The following is a 17,062-nucleotide window of genomic DNA, read 5'->3' as shown; positions in this document are numbered from 1 at the left end:
CAACGTAGATCTGGGTGATTTGCTGCAGAAGTTTCTCCAGCTCTTTTTGTCTATGCATTCTTTGTGACAACAAATCGATCAAAGCAGCAACCAGAACATGGCTCGTTGGTCTAGGGGTATGATTCTCGCTTTGGGTGCGAGAGGTCCCGGGTTCAAATCCCTGACGAGACCTTTACAGTAAGTTTTTGAAGGAGTTTATTTAGTGAAGAGGGCTCCTGTTCTATTCCCAAATCTGTCTTTTACCCAACGTCGATCGGGGTGATTTTCTGCAGAAGTTTCTCCAGCTCTTTTTGTCTACGCGTGTTTTGCGACAAAAAATCGATCAATGCAGCAACCAGAACATGGCTCGTTGGTCTTGTGGTATGATTCTCGCTTAGGGTGCAGGGCACCTTTGTCTAAGCATGTTTTGTGACAACAAATCGATCAATCGAAGCAGAAGCTGGAGCATGGCTCGTTGGTCTAGGGGTATGATTCTAGCTTAGGGTGCGAGAGGTCCTGGGTTCAAATCCCAGATGAGCCCATTACAGTATGCTGTTGAAGGAGGTAACATGGCAAAGAGGGCTCCTGTTCTATTCCCAAATCAGTCCTTTTCCAAACGTAGATCGGGGTGATTTTCTGCAGAAGTTTCTCGAACTCTTTTTGTCTACGCATGTTTTGTGACAACAAATAGATCAAAGCAGCAACCAGAACATGGCTCGTTGGTCAGGGGTATGATTCTCGCTTTCGTGCGAGAGGTCCCGGGTTCAAATCCCGGACGAGCCCATTACTTCTACAGCCCATTGCTGTAGAAGGAGGTAACCTGGCAAAGAGGGCTCCTGTTCTATTCCCAAATCAGTCCTTTTCCAAACGTAGATCGGGGTGATTCTCTGCAGAAGTTTCTCGAACTCTTTTTGTCTACGCATGTTTTGTGACAACAAATCGTTCAAAGCAGGAACCAGAACATGGCTCGTTGGTCAGTGGTATGATTCTCGCTTTCGTGCGAGAGGTCCCGGATTCAAATCCTGGACGAGCCCATTACTTCTACAGCCCATTGCTGTAGAAGGAGGTAACCTGGCAAAGAGGGCTCCTGTTCTATTCCCAAATCAGTCCTTTTCCAAACGTAGATCGGGGTGATTCTCTGCAGAAGTTTCTCGAACTCTTTTTGTCTACGCATGTTTTGTGACAACAAATCGTTCAAAGCAGGAACCAGAACATGGCTAGTTGGTCAGTGGTATGATTCTCGCTTTCGTGCGAGAGGTCCCGGGTTCAAATCCTGGACGAGCCCATTACTTCTACAGCCCATTGCTGTAGAAGGAGGTAACCTGGCAAAGAGGGCTCCTGTTCTATTCCCAAATCAGTCCTTTTCCAAACGTAGATCGGGGTGATTCTCTGCAGAAGTTTCTCGAACTCTTTTTGTCTACGCATGTTTTGTGACAACAAATCGTTCAAAGCAGCAACCAGAACATGGCTCGTTGGTCAGGGGTATGATTCTCGATTTCGTGCGAGAGGTCCCGGGTTCAAATCCCGGACGAGCCCATTACAGTATGCTGTTGAAGGAGGTAACAAGGCATAGAGGGCTCCTGTTCGATTCCCAAATCAGTCCTTTACCCAACGTAGATCGGCATGATTTGCTGTGGAAGTTTCTCCAGCTCTTTAGGTCTAAGAATGTTTTGTGACAACAAATCGATCAAAGCAGCAACCAGAACATGGCTCGTTGGTCTAGGGGTATGATTCTCGCTTTGGGTGCGAGAGGTCCTGGGTTCAAATCCCGGATGAGCCCTTTACAGTAAGTTGTTGAAGGAGGTTATTTAGTGAAGAGGGCTCCTGTTCTATTCCCAAATCTGTCTTTTACCCAACGTCGATCGGCGTGATTTGCTGCGGAAGTTTCTCTATGTCTAAGCATGTTTTGTGACAACAAATCGATCAAAGAAGCAACCAGAACATGGCTCATTGGTCTCGTGGTATGATTCTCGCTTAGGGTGCAGGGATCCTTTGTCGAAGCATGTTTTGTGACAACAAATCGATCAATCGAAGCACAACTGGAACATGGCTCGTTGGTCTAGGGGTATGATTCTCGCTTAGGGTGCGAGAGGTCCTGGGTTTAAATCCCGGACGAGCCCATTACTTCTGCAGCCCATTGCTGTAGAAGGAGGTAACCTGGCAAAGAGGGCTCCTGTTCTATTCCCAAATCAGTCCTTTTCCAAACGTAGATCGGGGTGATTTTCTGCAGAAGTTTCTCGAACTCTTTTTGTCTATGCATGTTTTGTGACAACAAATCGATCAAAGCAGCAACCTGAACATGGCTCATTGGTCTAGGGGTATGATTCTCGCTTTGGGTGCGAGAGGTCCTGGGTTCAAAACCCGGACGGGCCCATTACAGTATGCTGTTTAGAGGTAACAAGGCAAAGAGGGCTCCTGTTCTATTCCCAAATCAGTCCTTTACCCAACGTAGATAGGCGTGATTTGCTGCGGAAGTTTCTCTATGTCTAAGCATGTTTTGTGACAACAAATCGATCAAAGCAGCAACCAGAACATGGCTCATTGGTCTAGTGGTATGATTCTCGCTTAGGGTGCAGGGAGCCTTCGTCTAAGCATGTTTTGTGACAACAAATCGATCAATCGAAGCAGCAGATCGATCATGGCGCAATGATCTAGGGGTATGATTCTAGCTTAGGGTGTGAGAGGTCCTGGGTTAAAATCCCGGATGAGCCCATTACAGTATGCTGTTGAAGGAGGTAACATGGCAAAGAGGGCTCCTGTTCTATTCCCAAATCAGTCCTTTACCCAACGGAGATCGTCGTGATTTGCTGCAGAAGTTACTCCAGCTCTTTTCGTCCAAGCATTCTTTGAACAAATCAATCAAAGCAGCAACCAGAACATGGCTCGTTGGTCTAGGGGTATGATTCTCGCTTCGGGTGCGAGAGGTCCCGGGTTCAAATCCCGGACGAGCCCTTTACAGTATGTTGTTGAAGGAGGTTACTTGGCGAAGAGGTATCCTGTTCTAATCTCAGATCAGTCCTTTACCGAACGGAGATCAGCGTGATTTGCTGCAGAAGTTACTCCAGCTCTTTTCGTCCACGCATTCTTTGGACAACAAATCAATCAAAGCAGCAACCAGAACATGGCTCGTTGGTCTAGGGGTATGATTCTCGCTTCGGGTGCAAGAGGTCCTGGGTTCAAATCCCGGACGAGCCCTTTACAGTATGTTGTTGAAGGAGGTTACATGGCGAAGAGGGATCCTGTTCTAATCTCAGATCAGTCCTTTACCCAACGGAGATCGGGGTGATTTGCTGCAGAAGTTTCAAATCTTCAAAATCGATCAATCGAAGCAGCAACTAGAATATGGCTCGTTGGTCTACGGGTATGATTCTTGCTTAGGGTGCGAGCGTTCCCGGGTTCAAATCCCGGACGAGCCCATTACAGTATGCTGTTGAAGGAGGTAACCTGGCAAAGCGGCATCCTGTTCTATTCCCAAATCAGTCCTTTACCCAACGTAGATCGGGGTGAATTGCTGCAGAAGTTTCTCCAGCTCTTTTGTCTACGCATGTTTTGTGACAACAAATCAATCAAAGCAGCATCCAGAACATGGCTCGTTGGTCTTGGGGTATGATTCTCGCTTAGGGTGCAGGAAGCCTTTGTCTAAGCATGTTTTGTGACAAAAAATCGATCCAAGCAGCAACCAGAACATGGCTCGTTGGTCTCGTGGTATGATTCTTGCTTAGGGTGCAGGGAGCCTTTGTCTAAGCATGTTTTGTGACAACAAATCGATCAAAGCAGCCACCAGAGCATGGCTCGTTGGTCTAGGGGTATGATTCTCGCTTCGGGTGCGAGAGGTCCTGGGTTCAAATCCCGGACGAGCCCTTTACAGTATGTTGTTGAAGGAGGTTACTTGGCAACGAGGGATCCTGTTATAATCTCAGATCAGTCCTGTACCCAACGGAGATCGGCGTGATTTGCTGCAGAAGTTACTCCAGCTCTTTTCGTCCACTCATTCTTTGGACAACAAATCAATCAAAGCAGTAACCAGAACATGGCTCGTTGGTCTCGTGGTATGATTCTTGCTTAGGGTGCAGGGAGCCTTTGTCTAAGCTTGTTTTGTGACAACAGATCGATCAATTGAAGCAGCAACGAGAACATGGCTCGTTGGTCTCGTGGTATGATTCCCGCTTAGGGTGCAGGGAGCCTTTGTCTAAGCATGTTATGTGACAACAAATTGATCATTCAAAGCAGCAACTAGAACATTGCTCGTTGGTCAAGGGGTATGATTCTCGCTTAGGGTGCAGGGAGCCTTTGTCTGAGCATGTTTTGTGACAACAAATCAATCAAAGCAGCAACCAGAAAATGGCTCGTTCGTCTCGTGGTATGATTCTCGCTTTGGGTGCGAGAGGTCCTGGGTTCAAATCCCGGACGAGCCCTTTACAGTATGTTGTTGAAGGAGGTTACTTGGCAACGAGGGATCCTGTTATAATCTCAGATCAGTCCTGTACCCAACGGAGATCGGCGTGATTTGCTGCAGAAGTTACTCCAGCTCTTTTCGTCCACGCATTCTTTGCGACAAAAAATCGATCAAAGCAGCAACCAGAACATGGCTGGTTGGTCTAGGGGTATGATTCTCGCTTTGGGTGCGAGAGGTCCCGGGTTCAAATCCTGGACGAGCCCATTACAGTATGCTGTAGAAGGAGGTAACCTGGGAAAGAGGGCTCCTGTTCTATTCCCAAATCAGTCTTTTACCCAACGGAGATCGGCGTGATTTGCTGCGGAAGTTTCTCTATGTCTAAGCATGTTTTGTGACAACAAATCGATCAAAGCAGCAACTAGAACATGGCTCATTGGTCTCGTGGTATGATTCTCGCTTAGGGTGCAGGGAGCCTTTGTCTAAGCATGTTTTGTGACGACAAATCGATCAAAGCAGCAACCAGAACATGGCTCGTTGGTCTTGTGGTATGATTCTCTCTTAGGGTGCAGGGAGCATTTGTCTAAGCATGTTTTGTGACAACAAATCGATCAATCGAAGCAGCAACCGGAACATGGCTCGTTGGTCTAGGGGTATGATTCTCGCTTAGGGTGCGAGAGGTCCCGGGTTCAAATCCCGGACGAGCCCATTACAGTATGCTGATGAACGAGGTAACATGTCAAAGAGGGCTCCTGTTCTTTTCCCAAATCAGTCCTTTACCCAACATAGATCGGCGTGATTTTCTGTGGAAGTTTCTCCAGCTCTTTATGTCTAAGCATGTTTTTTGACAACAAATCGATCAAAGCAGCAACCAGAACATGGCTCGTTGGTCTCGTGGTATGATTCTCGCTTAGGGTGCAGGGAGCCTTTGTCTAAGCATGTTTTGTGACAACAAATCGATCAATCGAAGCAGCAACTGGAACATGGCTCATTGGTCTAGGGGTATGATTCTCGCATAAGGTGCTAGAGGTCCTGGGTTCAAATCCTGGACGAGCCCATTACAGTATGCTGTTGAAGGAGGTAACATGGCAAAGAGGGCTCCATTTCTTTTCCCAAATCAGTCCTTTACCCAACGTAGATTGGCGTGATTTGCTGCGGAAGTTTCTCTATGTCTAAGCATGTTTTGTGACAACAAATCGATCAAAGCAGCAACTAGAACATGGCTCATTGGTCTCGTGGTATGATTCTCGCTTAGGGTGCAGGGAGCCTTCGTCTAAGCATGTTTTGTGACGACAAATCGATCAAAGCAGCAACCAGAACATGGCTCGTTGGTCTCGTGGTATGATTCTCGCATAAGGTGCTAGAGGTCCTGGGTTCAAATCCTGGACGAGCCCATTACAGTATGCTGTTGAAGGAGGTAACATGGCAAAGAGGGCTCCTTTTCTTTTCCAAAATCAGTCCTTTACCCAACGTATATCGGGGTGATTTGCTGCAGAAGTTTCTCCAGCTCTTTTTGTGTACTCATTCTTTGTGACAACAAATCGATCAAAGCAGCAACCAGAACATGGCTCGTTGGTCTAGGGGTATGATTCTCGCTTTGGGTGCGAGAGGTCCTGGGTTCAAATCCCGGACGAGCCCATTACAGTATGCTGTTGAAGGAGGTAACAAGGCAAAGAGGGCTCCTGTTCTATTCCCAAATCAGTCCTTTACCCAACGTAGATCGGCATGATTTGCTGTGGAATTTTCTCCAGCTCTTTAGGTCTAAGCATGTTTTGTGACAAAAAATCGTTCAAAGCAGCAACCAGAACATGGCTCGTTGGTCAGGGGTATGATTCTCGCTTTCGTGCGAGAGGTCCCGGGTTCAAATCCCGGACGAGACCTTTACAGTAAGTTGTTGAAGGAGTTTATTTAGTGAAGAAAGCTCCTGTTCTATTCCCAAATCAGTCCTTTTACAAACGTAGATCTGGGTGATTTTCTGCAGAAGTTTCTCGAACTCTTTTTGTCTACGCATGTTTTGTGACAACAAATCGATCAAAGCAGCAACCAGAACATGGCTCGTTGGTCAGGGGTATGATTCTCGCTTTCGTGCGAGAGGTCCCGGGTTCAAATCCCGGACGAGCCCATTACTTTTACAGCCCATTGCTGTAGAAGGAGGTAACCTGGCAAAGAGGGCTCCTGTTCTATTCCCAAATCAGTCCTTTTCCAAACGTAGATCGGGGTGATTTTCTGCAGAAGTTTCTCGAACTCTTTTTGTCTACGCATGTTTTGTGACAACAAATCGATCAAAGCAGCAACTAGAACATGGCTCATTGGTCTCGTGGTATGATTCTCGCTTAGGGTGCAGGGAGCCTTCGTCTAAGCATGTTTTGTGACGACAAATCGATCAAAGCAGCAACCAGAACATGGCTCGTTGGTCTTGTGGTATGATTCTCTCTTAGGGTGCAGGGAGCATTTGTCTAAGCATGTTTTGTGACAAAAAATCGATCAATTGAAGCAGCTACTGGAACATGGCTCATTGGTCTAGGGGTATGATTCTCGCATAAGGTGCTAGAGGTCCTGGGTTCAAATCCTGGACGAGCCCATTACAGTATGCTGTTGAAGGAGGTAACATGGCAAAGAGGGCTCCTTTTCTTTTCCCAAATCAGTCCTTTACCCAACGTATATCGGGGTGATTTGCTGCAGAAGTTTCTCCAGCTCTTTTTGTGTACTCATTCTTTGTGACAACAAATCGATCAAAGCAGCAACCAGAACATGGCTCGTTGGTCTAGGGGTATGATTCTCGCTTTGGGTGCGAGAGGTCCTGGGTTCAAATCCCGGACGAGCCCATTACAGTATGCTGTTGAAGGAGGTAACAAGGCAAAGAGGGCTCCTGTTCTATTCCCAAATCAGTCCTTTACCTAACGTAGATCGGCATGATTTGCTGTGGAATTTTCTCCAGCTCTTTAGGTCTAAGCATGTTTTGTGACAACAAATCATTCAAAGCAGCAACCAGAACATGGCTCGTTGGTCAGGGGTATGATTCTTGCTTTCGTGCGAGAGGTCCCGGGTTCAAATCCCGAACGAGACCTTTACAGTAAGTTGTTGAAGGAGTTTATTTAGTGAAGAAAGCTCCTGTTCTATTCCCAAATCTGTCTTTTACCCAACGTCGATCGGGGTGATTTTCAGCAGAAGTTTCTCCAGCTCTTTTTGTCTACGCGTGTTTTGCGACAAAAAATCGATCAATGCAGCAACCAGAACATGGCTCGTTGGTCTTGTGGTATGATTCTCGCTTAGGGTGCAGGGCGCCTTTGTCTAAGCATGTTTTGTGACAACAAATCGATCAATCGAAGCATCAGCTGGAGCATGGCTCGTTGGTCTAGGGGTATGATTCTAGCTTAGGGTGCGAGAGGTCCTGGGTTCAAATCCCAGATGAGCCCATTACAGAATGCTGTTGAAGGAGGTAACATGGCAAAGAGGGCTCCTGTTCTATTCCCAAATCAGTCCTTTTCCAAACGTAGATCAAGGTGATTTTCTGCAGAAGTTTCTCGAACTCTTTTTGTCTACGCATGTTTTGTGACAACAAATCGATCAAAGCAGCAACCAGAACATGGCTCGTTGGTCTCGTGGTATGATTCTCGCTTAGGGTGCAGGGAGCCTTTGTCTAAGCATGTTTTGTGACAACAAATCAATCAATCGAAGCAGCAGCTGGAGCATGGCTCGTTGGTCTAGGGGTATGATTCTCGCTTAGGGTGCGAGAGGTCCCGGGTTCAAATCCCAGACGAGCCCATTACTTCTACAGCCCATTGCTGTAGAAGGAGGTAACCTGGCAAAGAGGGCTCCTGTTCTATTCCCAAATCAGTCCTTTTCCAAACGTAGATCGGGGTGATTTTCTGCAGAAGTTTCTCGAACTCTTTTTGTCTACGCATGTTTTGTGACAACAAATCGATCAAAGCAGCAACCAGAACATGGCTCGTTGGTCAGGGGTATGATTCTCGCTTAGGGTGCGAGAGGTCCTGGGTTCAAATCCCGAATGAGACCTTTACAGTAAGTTGTTGAAGGAGTTTATTTAGTGAAGAAAGCTCCTGTTCTATTCCCAAATCTGTCTTTTACCCAACGTCGATCGGGGTGATTTTCAGCAGAAGTTTCTCCAGCTCTTTTTGTCTACGCGTGTTTTGCGACAAAAAATCGATCAATGCAGCAACCAGAACATGGCTCGTTGGTCTTGTGGTATGATTCTCGCTTAGGGTGCAGGGCGCCTTTGTCTAAGCATGTTTTGTGACAACAAATCGATCAATCGAAGCATCAGCTGGAGCATGGCTCGTTGGTCTAGGGGTATGATTCTAGCTTAGGGTGCGAGAGGTCCTGGGTTCAAATCCCAGATGAGCCCATTACAGAATGCTGTTGAAGGAGGTAACATGGCAAAGAGGGCTCCTGTTCTATTCCCAAATCAGTCCTTTTCCAAACGTAGATCAAGGTGATTTTCTGCAGAAGTTTCTCGAACTCTTTTTGTCTACGCATGTTTTGTGACAACAAATCGATCAAATCAGCAACCAGAACATGGCTCGTTGGTCTCGTGGTATGATTCTCGCTGAGGGTGCAGGGAGCCTTTGTCTAAGCATGTTTTGTGACAACAAATCAATCAATCGAAGCAGCAGCTGGAGCATGGCTCGTTGGTCTAGGGGTATGATTCTCGCTTAGGGTGCGAGAGGTCCCGGGTTCAAATCCCAGACGAGCCCATTACTTCTACAGCCCATTGCTGTAGAAGGAGGTAACCTGGCAAAGAGGGCTCCTGTTCTATTCCCAAATCAGTCCTTTTCCAAACGTAGATCGGGGTGATTTTCTGCAGAAGTTTCTCGAACTCTTTTTGTCTACGCATGTTTTGTGACAACAAATCGATCAAAGCAGCAACCAGAACATGGCTCGTTGGTCAGGGGTATGATTCTCGCTTAGGGTGCGAGAGGTCCTGGGTTCAAATCCCGGACGAGCCCATTACTTCTACAGCCCATTGCTGTAGAAGGAGGTAACCTGGCAAAGAGGGCTCCTGTTCTATTCCCAAATCAGTCCTTTTCCAAACGTAGATCGGGGTGATTTTCTGCAGAAGTTACTCGAACTCTTTTTGTCTACGCATGTTTTGTGACAACAAATCGATCAAAGCAGCAACCAGAACATGGCTCGTTGGTCAGGGGTATGATTCTCGCTTTCGTGCGAGAGGTCCCGGGTTCAAATCCCGGACGAGCCCATCACTTCTACAGCCCATTGCTGTAGAAGGAGGTAACCTGGCAAAGAGGGCTCCTGTTCTATTCCCAAATCAGTCCTTTTCCAAACGTAGATCGGGGTGATTTTCTGCAGAAGTTTCTCGAACTCTTTTTGTCTACGCATGTTTTGTGACAACAAATCGATCAAAGCAGCAACCAGAACATGGCTCGTTGGTCTAGGGGTATGATTCTCGATTTGGGTGCGAGAGGTCCTGGGTTCAAATCCCGGACGAGCCCATTACAGTATGCTGTTGAAGGAGGTAACAAGGCAAAGAGGGCTCCTGTTCTATTCCAAAATCAGTCCTTTACCCAACGTAGATTGGCGTGATTTGCTGCGGAAGTTTCTCTATGTCTAAGCATGTTTTGTGACAACAAATCGATCAAAGCAGCAACTAGAACATGGCTCATTGGTCTCGTGGTATGATTCTCGCTTAGGGTGCAGGGAGCCTTCGTCTAAGCATGTTTTGTGACGACAAATCGATCAAAGCAGCAACCAGAACATGGCTCGTTGGTCTCGTGGTATGATTCTCGCTTAGGGTGCAGGGAGCCTTCGTCTAAGCATGTTTTGTGACAACAAATCGATCAATCGAAGCAGCAGCTGGAGCATGGCTCGTTGGTCTAGGGGTATGATTCTAGCTTAGGGTGTGAGAGGTCCTGGGTTAAAATCCCGGATGAGCCCATTACAGTATGCTGTTGAAGGAGGTAACATGGCAAAGAGGGCTCCTGTTCTATTCCCAAATCAGTCCTTTACCCAACGTAGATCGGCGTGATTTGCTGCGGAAGTTTCTCCAGCTCTTTATGTCTAAGCATGTTTTGTGACAACAAATCGATCAAAGCAGCAACCAGAACATGGCTCGTTGGTCTTGTGGTATGATTCTCACTTAGGGTGCAGGGATCCTTTGTCGAAGCATGTTTTGTGACAACAAATCGATCAATCAAAGCAGCAACTGGAACATGGCTCGTTGGTCTAGGGGTATGATTCTCGCTTAGGGTGCGAGAGGTCCCGTGTTCAAATCCCGGACAAGCCCATTACTTCTACAGCCCATTGCTGTAGAAGGAGGTAACCTGGCAAAGAGGGCTCCTGTTCTATTCCCAAATCAGTCCTTTTCCAAACGTAGATCGGGGTGATTTTCTGCAGAAGTTTCTCGAACTCTTTTTGTCTACGCATGTTTTGTGACAACAAATCGATCAAAGCAGCAACCAGAACATGGCTCGTTGGTCAGGGGTATGATTCTCGCTTAGGGTGCGAGAGGTCCTGGGTTCAAATCCCGGACGAGCCCATTACTTCTACAGCCCATTGCTGTAGAAGGAGGTAACCTGGCAAAGAGGGCTCCTGTTCTATTCCCAAATCAGTCCTTTTCCAAACGTAGATCGGGGTGATTTTCTGCAGAAGTTACTCAAACTCTTTTTGTCTACGCATGTTTTGTGACAACAAATCGATCAAAGCAGCAACCAGAACATGGCTCGTTGGTCAGGGGTATGATTCTCGCTTTCGTGCGAGAGGTCCCGGGTTCAAATCCCGGACGAGCCCATTACTTCTACAGCCCATTGCTGTAGAAGGAGGTAACCTGGCAAAGAGGGCTCCTGTTCTATTCCCAAATCAGTCCTTTTCCAAACGTAGATCGGGGTGATTTTCTGCAGAAGTTTCTCGAACTCTTTTTGTCTACGCATGTTTTGTGACAACAAATCGATCAAAGCAGCAACCAGAACATGGCTCGTTGGTCTAGGGGTATGATTCTCGCTTTGGGTGCGAGAGGTCCTGAGTTCAAATCCCGGACGAGCCCATTACAGTATGCTGTTGAAGGAGGTAACAAGGCAAAGAGGGCTCCTGTTCTATTCCAAAATCAGTCCTTTACCCAACGTAGATTGGCGTGATTTGCTGCGGAAGTTTCTCTATGTCTAAGCATGTTTTGTGACAACAAATCGATCAAAGCAGCAACTAGAACATGGCTCATTGGTCTCGTGGTATGATTCTCGCTTAGGGTGCAGGGAGCCTTCGTCTAAGCATGTTTTGTGACGACAAATCGATCAAAGCAGCAACCAGAACATGGCTCGTTGGTCTCGTGGTATGATTCTCGCTTAGGGTGCAGGGAGCCTTCGTCTAAGCATGTTTTGTGACAACAAATCGATCAATCGAAGCAGCAGCTGGAGCATGGCTCGTTGGTCTAGGGGTATGATTCTAGCTTAGGGTGTGAGAGGTCCTGGGTTAAAATCCCGGATGAGCCCATTACAGTATGCTGTTGAAGGAGGTAACATGGCAAAGAGGGCTCCTGTTCTATTCCCAAATCAGTCCTTTACCCAACGTAGATCGGCGTGATTTGCTGCGGAAGTTTCTCCAGCTCTTTATGTCTAAGCATGTTTTGTGACAACAAATCGATCAAAGCAGCAACCAGAACATGGCTCGTTGGTCTTGTGGTATGATTCTCACTTAGGGTGCAGGGATCCTTTGTCGAAGCATGTTTTGTGACAACAAATCGATCAATCAAAGCAGCAACTGGAACATGGCTCGTTGGTCTAGGGGTATGATTCTCGCTTAGGGTGCGAGAGGTCCCGTGTTCAAATCCCGGACAAGCCCATTACTTCTACAGCCCATTGCTGTAGAAGGAGGTAACCTGGCAAAGAGGGCTCCTGTTCTATTCCCAAATCAGTCCTTTTCCAAACGTAGATCGGGGTGATTTTCTGCAGAAGTTTCTCGAACTCTTTTTGTCTACGCATGTTTTGTGACAACAAATCGATCAAAGCAGCAACCAGAACATGGCTCGTTGGTCAGGGGTATGATTCTCGCTTAGGGTGCGAGAGGTCCTGGGTTCAAATCCCGGACGAGCCCATTACTTCTACAGCCCATTGCTGTAGAAGGAGGTAACCTGGCAAAGAGGGCTCCTGTTCTATTCCCAAATCAGTCCTTTTCCAAACGTAGATCGGGGTGATTTTCTGCAGAAGTTACTCAAACTCTTTTTGTCTACGCATGTTTTGTGACAACAAATCGATCAAAGCAGCAACCAGAACATGGCTCGTTGGTCAGGGGTATGATTCTCGCTTTCGTGCGAGAGGTCCCGGGTTCAAATCCCGGACGAGCCCATTACTTCTACAGCCCATTGCTGTAGAAGGAGGTAACCTGGCAAAGAGGGCTCCTGTTCTATTCCCAAATCAGTCCTTTTCCAAACGTAGATCGGGGTGATTTTCTGCAGAAGTTTCTCGAACTCTTTTTGTCTACGCATGTTTTGTGACAACAAATCGATCAAAGCAGCAACCAGAACATGGCTCGTTGGTCTAGGGGTATGATTCTCGCTTTGGGTGCGAGAGGTCCTGAGTTCAAATCCCGGACGAGCCCATTACAGTATGCTGTTGAAGGAGGTAACAAGGCAAAGAGGGCTCCTGTTCTATTCCAAAATCAGTCCTTTACCCAACGTAGATTGGCGTGATTTGCTGCGGAAGTTTCTCTATGTCTAAGCATGTTTTGTGACAACAAATCGATCAAAGCAGCAACTAGAACATGGCTCATTGGTCTCGTGGTATGATTCTCGCTTAGGGTGCAGGGAGCCTTCGTCTAAGCATGTTTTGTGACGACAAATCGATCAAAGCAGCAACCAGAACATGGCTCGTTGGTCTCGTGGTATGATTCTCGCTTAGGGTGCAGGGAGCCTTCGTCTAAGCATGTTTTGTGACAACAAATCGATCAATCGAAGCAGCAGCTGGAGCATGGCTCGTTGGTCTAGGGGTATGATTCTAGCTTAGGGTGTGAGAGGTCCTGGGTTAAAATCCCGGATGAGCCCATTACAGTATGCTGTTGAAGGAGGTAACATGGCAAAGAGGGCTCCTGTTCTATTCCCAAATCAGTCCTTTACCCAACGTAGATCGGCGTGATTTGCTGCGGAAGTTTCTCCAGCTCTTTATGTCTAAGCATGTTTTGTGACAACAAATCGATCAAAGCAGCAACCAGAACATGGCTCGTTGGTCTTGTGGTATGATTCTCACTTAGGGTGCAGGGATCCTTTGTCGAAGCATGTTTTGTGACAACAAATCGATCAATCAAAGCAGCAACTGGAACATGGCTCGTTGGTCTAGGGGTATGATTCTCGCTTAGGGTGCGAGAGGTCCCGTGTTCAAATCCCGGACAAGCCCATTACTTCTACAGCCCATTGCTGTAGAAGGAGGTAACCTGGCAAAGAGGGCTCCTGTTCTATTCCCAAATCAGTCCTTTTCCAAACGTAGATCGGGGTGATTTTCTGCAGAAGTTTCTCGAACTCTTTTTGTCTACGCATGTTTTGTGACAACAAATCGATCAAAGCAGCAACCAGAACATGGCTCGTTGGTCAGGGGTATGATTCTCGCTTAGGGTGCGAGAGGTCCTGGGTTCAAATCCCGGACGAGCCCATTACTTCTACAGCCCATTGCTGTAGAAGGAGGTAACCTGGCAAAGAGGGCTCCTGTTCTATTCCCAAATCAGTCCTTTTCCAAACGTAGATCGGGGTGATTTTCTGCAGAAGTTACTCAAACTCTTTTTGTCTACGCATGTTTTGTGACAACAAATCGATCAAAGCAGCAACCAGAACATGGCTCGTTGGTCAGGGGTATGATTCTCGCTTTCGTGCGAGAGGTCCCGGGTTCAAATCCCGGACGAGCCCATTACTTCTACAGCCCATTGCTGTAGAAGGAGGTAACCTGGCAAAGAGGGCTCCTGTTCTATTCCCAAATCAGTCCTTTTCCAAACGTAGATCGGGGTGATTTTCTGCAGAAGTTTCTCGAACTCTTTTTGTCTACGCATGTTTTGTGACAACAAATCGATCAAAGCAGCAACCAGAACATGGCTCGTTGGTCTAGGGGTATGATTCTCGCTTTGGGTGCGAGAGGTCCTGAGTTCAAATCCCGGACGAGCCCATTACAGTATGCTGTTGAAGGAGGTAACAAGGCAAAGAGGGCTCCTGTTCTATTCCAAAATCAGTCCTTTACCCAACGTAGATTGGCGTGATTTGCTGCGGAAGTTTCTCTATGTCTAAGCATGTTTTGTGACAACAAATCGATCAAAGCAGCAACTAGAACATGGCTCATTGGTCTCGTGGTATGATTCTCGCTTAGGGTGCAGGGAGCCTTCGTCTAAGCATGTTTTGTGACGACAAATCGATCAAAGCAGCAACCAGAACATGGCTCGTTGGTCTCGTGGTATGATTCTCGCTTAGGGTGCAGGGAGCCTTCGTCTAAGCATGTTTTGTGACAACAAATCGATCAATCGAAGCAGCAGCTGGAGCATGGCTCGTTGGTCTAGGGGTATGATTCTAGCTTAGGGTGTGAGAGGTCCTGGGTTAAAATCCCGGATGAGCCCATTACAGTATGCTGTTGAAGGAGGTAACATGGCAAAGAGGGCTCCTGTTCTATTCCCAAATCAGTCCTTTACCCAACGTAGATCGGCGTGATTTGCTGCGGAAGTTTCTCCAGCTCTTTATGTCTAAGCATGTTTTGTGACAACAAATCGATCAAAGCAGCAACCAGAACATGGCTCGTTGGTCTTGTGGTATGATTCTCACTTAGGGTGCAGGGATCCTTTGTCGAAGCATGTTTTGTGACAACAAATCGATCAATCAAAGCAGCAACTGGAACATGGCTCGTTGGTCTAGGGGTATGATTCTCGCTTAGGGTGCGAGAGGTCCCGTGTTCAAATCCCGGACAAGCCCATTACTTCTACAGCCCATTGCTGTAGAAGGAGGTAACCTGGCAAAGAGGGCTCCTGTTCTATTCCCAAATCAGTCCTTTTCCAAACGTAGATCGGGGTGATTTTCTGCAGAAGTTTCTCGAACTCTTTTTGTCTACGCATGTTTTGTGACAACAAATCGATCAAAGCAGCAACCAGAACATGGCTCGTTGGTCAGGGGTATGATTCTCGCTTAGGGTGCGAGAGGTCCTGGGTTCAAATCCCGGACGAGCCCATTACTTCTACAGCCCATTGCTGTAGAAGGAGGTAACCTGGCAAAGAGGGCTCCTGTTCTATTCCCAAATCAGTCCTTTTCCAAACGTAGATCGGGGTGATTTTCTGCAGAAGTTACTCAAACTCTTTTTGTCTACGCATGTTTTGTGACAACAAATCGATCAAAGCAGCAACCAGAACATGGCTCGTTGGTCAGGGGTATGATTCTCGCTTTCGTGCGAGAGGTCCCGGGTTCAAATCCCGGACGAGCCCATTACTTCTACAGCCCATTGCTGTAGAAGGAGGTAACCTGGCAAAGAGGGCTCCTGTTCTATTCCCAAATCAGTCCTTTTCCAAACGTAGATCGGGGTGATTTTCTGCAGAAGTTTCTCGAACTCTTTTTGTCTACGCATGTTTTGTGACAACAAATCGATCAAAGCAGCAACCAGAACATGGCTCGTTGGTCTAGGGGTATGATTCTCGCTTTGGGTGCGAGAGGTCCTGAGTTCAAATCCCGGACGAGCCCATTACAGTATGCTGTTGAAGGAGGTAACAAGGCAAAGAGGGCTCCTGTTCTATTCCAAAATCAGTCCTTTACCCAACGTAGATTGGCGTGATTTGCTGCGGAAGTTTCTCTATGTCTAAGCATGTTTTGTGACAACAAATCGATCAAAGCAGCAACTAGAACATGGCTCATTGGTCTCGTGGTATGATTCTCGCTTAGGGTGCAGGGAGCCTTCGTCTAAGCATGTTTTGTGACGACAAATCGATCAAAGCAGCAACCAGAACATGGCTCGTTGGTCTCGTGGTATGATTCTCGCTTAGGGTGCAGGGAGCCTTCGTCTAAGCATGTTTTGTGACAACAAATCGATCAATCGAAGCAGCAGATCGATCATGGCGCAATGGTCTAGGGGTATGATTCTAGCTTAGGGTGTGAGAGGTCCTGGGTTAAAATCCCGGATGAGCCCATTACAGTATGCTGTTGAAGGAGGTAACATGGCAAAGAGGGCTCCTGTTCTATTCCCAAATCAGTCCTTTACCCAACGTAGATCGGCGTGATTTGCTGCGGAAGTTTCTCCAGCTCTTTATGTCTAAGCATGTTTTGTGACAACAAATCGATCAAAGCAGCAACCAGAACATGGCTCGTTGGTCTTGTGGTATGATTCTCACTTAGGGTGCAGGGATCCTTTGTCGAAGCATGTTTTTTGACAACAAATCGATCAATCGAAGCACAACTGGAACATGGCTCGTTGGTCTAGGGGTATGATTCTCGCTTAGGGTGGAGAGGTCCTGGGTTCAAATCCCGGACGAGCCCATTACTTCTGCAGCCCATTGCTGTAGAAGGAGGTAACCTGGCAAAGAGGGCTCCTGTTCTATTCCCAAATCAGTCCTTTCCAAACGTAGATCGGGGTGATTTTCTGCAGAAGTTTCTCGAACTCTTTTTGTCTATGCATGTTTTGTGACAACAAATCGATCAAAGCAGCAACCAGAACATGGCTCGTTGGTCTAGGGGTATGATTCTCGCTTTGGGTGCGAGAGGTCCTGGGTTCAAATCCC

The 17,062-nt window shown here is 47.2% G+C and overlaps 8 non-coding genes across 8 annotated transcripts in view; all 8 read left to right on the top strand.

The window, feature by feature from the left end:
* The first annotated feature begins 1,687 nt into the window (after window positions 1-1,687).
* Window positions 1,688-1,759, top strand: trnap-ugg (transfer RNA proline (anticodon UGG)). The gene has a single exon. It is a non-coding gene; the product is annotated as a tRNA-Pro (tRNA).
* Window positions 1,760-2,859: 1,100 nt separating this feature from the next.
* Window positions 2,860-2,931, top strand: trnap-cgg (transfer RNA proline (anticodon CGG)). The gene has a single exon. It is a non-coding gene; the product is annotated as a tRNA-Pro (tRNA).
* A 171-nt stretch (window positions 2,932-3,102) lies between these two features.
* trnap-cgg (transfer RNA proline (anticodon CGG)) lies at window positions 3,103-3,174 on the top strand. The gene has a single exon. It is a non-coding gene; the product is annotated as a tRNA-Pro (tRNA).
* A 594-nt stretch (window positions 3,175-3,768) lies between these two features.
* On the top strand, window positions 3,769-3,840 carry trnap-cgg (transfer RNA proline (anticodon CGG)). Its single transcript has one exon. It is a non-coding gene; the product is annotated as a tRNA-Pro (tRNA).
* A 1,168-nt stretch (window positions 3,841-5,008) lies between these two features.
* On the top strand, window positions 5,009-5,080 carry trnap-agg (transfer RNA proline (anticodon AGG)). The gene has a single exon. It is a non-coding gene; the product is annotated as a tRNA-Pro (tRNA).
* An 858-nt stretch (window positions 5,081-5,938) lies between these two features.
* Window positions 5,939-6,010, top strand: trnap-ugg (transfer RNA proline (anticodon UGG)). The gene has a single exon. It is a non-coding gene; the product is annotated as a tRNA-Pro (tRNA).
* A 1,115-nt stretch (window positions 6,011-7,125) lies between these two features.
* On the top strand, window positions 7,126-7,197 carry trnap-ugg (transfer RNA proline (anticodon UGG)). The gene has a single exon. It is a non-coding gene; the product is annotated as a tRNA-Pro (tRNA).
* A 9,803-nt stretch (window positions 7,198-17,000) lies between these two features.
* The window catches only part of trnap-ugg (transfer RNA proline (anticodon UGG)), a 72-nt gene continuing 10 nt past the window's right edge, over window positions 17,001-17,062 (top strand). Inside the window, exon 1 of the tRNA in view lies at window positions 17,001-17,062. This exon is cut by the window's right edge and continues 10 nt beyond it. This is a non-coding gene — a tRNA (tRNA-Pro).

Source organism: Osmerus eperlanus, chromosome 23 (assembly GCF_963692335.1).
Source record: "Osmerus eperlanus chromosome 23, fOsmEpe2.1, whole genome shotgun sequence".
Taxonomy (NCBI): domain Eukaryota; kingdom Metazoa; phylum Chordata; class Actinopteri; order Osmeriformes; family Osmeridae; genus Osmerus; species Osmerus eperlanus.
Note: the sequence above shows the minus strand (reverse complement) of the source record. Positions and strands in the feature narration are given on the sequence as shown.